Source organism: Solanum tuberosum, unplaced genomic scaffold, assembly GCF_000226075.1.
Source record: "Solanum tuberosum cultivar DM 1-3 516 R44 unplaced genomic scaffold, SolTub_3.0 scf00187, whole genome shotgun sequence".
Classification (NCBI taxonomy): domain Eukaryota; kingdom Viridiplantae; phylum Streptophyta; class Magnoliopsida; order Solanales; family Solanaceae; genus Solanum; species Solanum tuberosum.
This window is the reverse complement of record NW_006239111.1, coordinates 437,281-440,773: the sequence shown is the minus strand read 5'-3', so window position 1 is coordinate 440,773 and position 3,493 is coordinate 437,281.

Sequence of the window (3,493 nt, the reverse complement as noted above, 5' to 3'; positions counted from 1 at the left end):
AACTGGCCTAAGTTTTCTATTCGCTAAACCACAAATCAAGAGGACTATAGGTAGTGGGTCAAGTAAGGTCTAGGGTTCACCAAGGTTCTTTCAAAGAAAGGTAAGGCTCAAAGGGTGTTCAAAAGAGTTTTACATGCTCACGGGTAGGCCACAAAAGAGGTATATGTCAAATTTGGCTCAGACTGTTTAAAGTTGTCTAAAATCATTTCAAGAGGACACCTTTCTAAATCAATCAGACTAACAGGGCAAATTCTAGGTTTATTCATGCATGGTTCAAAGCAAGCTAATCACACAAGGCATCGACACTTAAGTCAAACAAGACTACACACTTTTGCTAGTGTGCAACGGTCATAACAAGAGAATCAATTTGATAAATGGCTAATCACAACGAGATGCAAAGAGTTCATATATTGTCTATGCAACTTCATTTGGCCTCATCGTAGCCATAAATTCATGTTCGTTCCATTGACAACACTATTCAAGTCATCGATATTAATCAAAACCGAGACTTACAGTTTTGCAAAAGAACAGCCACATTCATCTTGCGAGGGTGGAAAAAATGTGCGAACAGTTTAAAATTTTTCGAAAGGGTCAAAATTGTTTTTAGTTAAAAACAAAAGAGAGCCATGAGCTCAAACATCCACAAAAAGAAGTGTAAAAACAATTTAAAACAGAACAGCCCAAATATATACAGAACAAAACATGAATGTCAACACAAAAGGTGTGGGCCTCACCCCACCATAAATAAAAAGTATTTGTCCTCAAATGCAAGTAATAAGTATCCAACAGTTAAAGTAAAGAAAGAACCGAGAAAGAGGTAAAGAGGGGATCCTGTCTACACGCTTGCTCCATCTGTCAGAGCATTGTTGTTTGATGCATTATCCTAAATTTCAACAATGGTCCCCGAATTGTCATTCTGGTTCTCATTGTGTTCATTTGCCCTAGCTTCTGCAGCGATGTTAGCAACAACCATTCTGTCCACGTCATGGCTTGCCAAAAAGGACTTTATGGCCGTGTAGACTCCATGTTTCCATGAAGGAATAGTAGGATCAATGGGGATCCTTCTGCTGGGGCTCGCTTTCTTACTTTCTCTTCTCTCTTTTTCCAGTTCTGTTGTCTTCTCGTCACTTTTGAAATTTCGTGCTATTACATGTCAGGGTGGCATATCTCTCCCTACGACCTTTGGTCTAGCCATTTCTGTAAAAGACTTCGAGACAAAGTTAGACAATATTTTAAACCGGAACAGGGGTGAAGTGCTAGTACAGTTAGGCGAATCACTGAAAAAGGTGCCTGAAAGGTACAAGGGTGCAAATAGAGAGCGAACAGAAAATCTTTCGGCGTGTCGCCGAGTGCATTCAGCGACATAAGCTTGTTCGTCGAAAGTTATAGAGTTAACTGTGCACGAGGCATTAATTTAAAAAAATGAAGTGGAGATGTTAAGCGAACCACCGAACAGTTCAACGAACTATACTCGGCTCGCCAAACAGCCCAATCATGCCTATTTTCAATCCATTCATTCGACTTCAACCCCACAACCCCTGATGATGCAATTCAAGCTCTTTCAGCACAAACTTAAATGAAGACCCATAGCATTTTCACAATCCCAACATATAACAACTTAATTTAAAGCAAAGTAGAGTGTGAGTCCCACAAATTATGCAGAGACTACCAAAACAAAATTGATAATATATGTAATCCCATTAACTCATAGTTCTCATACTCTCAAGCATTATGCAAGTGAGTACAAATTTTGATAAAATAACTGAGGGGTTCGATTACCAACCTTAGGTGCTGGATTAGATTGTACTGAAGTACTAGGCAGTAATGCGATACAATTCCGAGCACAATTCTACAACTAAAATACTCTAAAAGTACAAGAAATATAAAACTAGAGTGTAGGTGTGAGGTTGATAGGATGAAGAATTAAGAGAAACTGAATGAAATTGCAAAAACCGTCCAGTTCCCGCTCATTCGGCGATGTGAGTCAGGTTCGCTCATTCACTCGGCGAAGCGCCAAGTGTCTAGTTTCTTCGCTAAATGTAACAGGATCTTCAGTTCATGTGAGGGTTCCAACGACGGTTTACGTCGAGATCACCAACATGATCAGCGATGTGCCACTAATTTCTACCAACCACCGAGTTTTACAGAATCCAAGTTGACAGTACCTTGAATCAGACGGCGATAATAATTATGCTCGCCGATCTTATCGGCGATCCGCTAGCTGGACCTGTTACTTGCTTCCATACACTATTTCACTCACTTCTCTTACTTTAACCTGTACAAACAACACACCATTATTCTATTGGTAATTAAGAAATACTTAAAGGCTTTTGGGTTGTCTCCCAAACAGCGCCTTAGTTAATGTTGTCGCACGACGTAGGTCAGGAGTTATTCTTTATCTTCGGAGTCGCCCATGTTGTAATTAGGCAAGTCCTTGGCGAATGATAGGTAATGGCCTAATATCAAATGGCCGATTTGGGCATCCTGCAGCTGCATGGTTATGGAGTGAGAGGCTGACGCTTCGTTTAGCATTTCGATGTTCTCCTTCATCTCATTGAACATCTTCTCATGTGCTTCAATTTTTTGTTGAATGAGTGACGAGGATTCATCATCTTGCACACTTCTTTGCTTCCTCCCATGTTTACACTCTCGAAGGGAGGAGTGCTTCTCTTTTCCCATGGCTTGTACTTCCAGTTCCGTGACTCGGGTGGATAGAACATCCAACTGGGTAACTAGTGCGTCCCATTCCTGCTTCTTTTTGGCTTCTTTGTTGGCTTCTACCATGCCATCAAGGAGTTTTTCTACGACTTCATAGGGCTGGTTTAGCATGCCTCCCTGGCAAAGTTCATCGGCTACACTTCTATTCTCGTGTCCAAGGCCCCTATAGAAGCATTCCAGTAGTGCTTTGTCCGTCATCCCATAAGATGGGCATGGTTGCAGCATATTTTGAAACTTCAGCCACATTTCTTGAATTGTTTCATCCCCCACTTGTTTGAACATCAGGAGGTTGTCCCTCAGATTTAACAATTTCAACAGGGGATGGTCTGCTGTGTGGTATCCATAATGATCATCCATTCTTATTTTCCCTGCTCTGATATTCAAACTAGCAAAAAAAAACTACAATTTAGATTAGTAAAGCTAAAACTAAGAAGAACCAACAATTCTACTTAACTAAGAATTCCCAAATAACACCACTCCCCGGCAGCAGTGCCATTTTGATGCTTATCATGACCAACGACACTAACCTACGGTATGAGTGCCTACGATTGTCGATAGTATAGTAACCGAACTAAAGGTTGGGGTCGTGTCCCAAGGGAGTGCTTTTGAGAATTGATAGAAAAATAAAATTACGTTCTAACTAGTCGTAGCTAAAGATATTGACGAACCAAAACATAGTAAATTAAAGGGGGTGACACGAAAGTGTCAAATATCAAATGGGGTTTTTGTCACAAGTAGTAAAAATAACAAAAAATTAACAAGAAAATCAAGTATG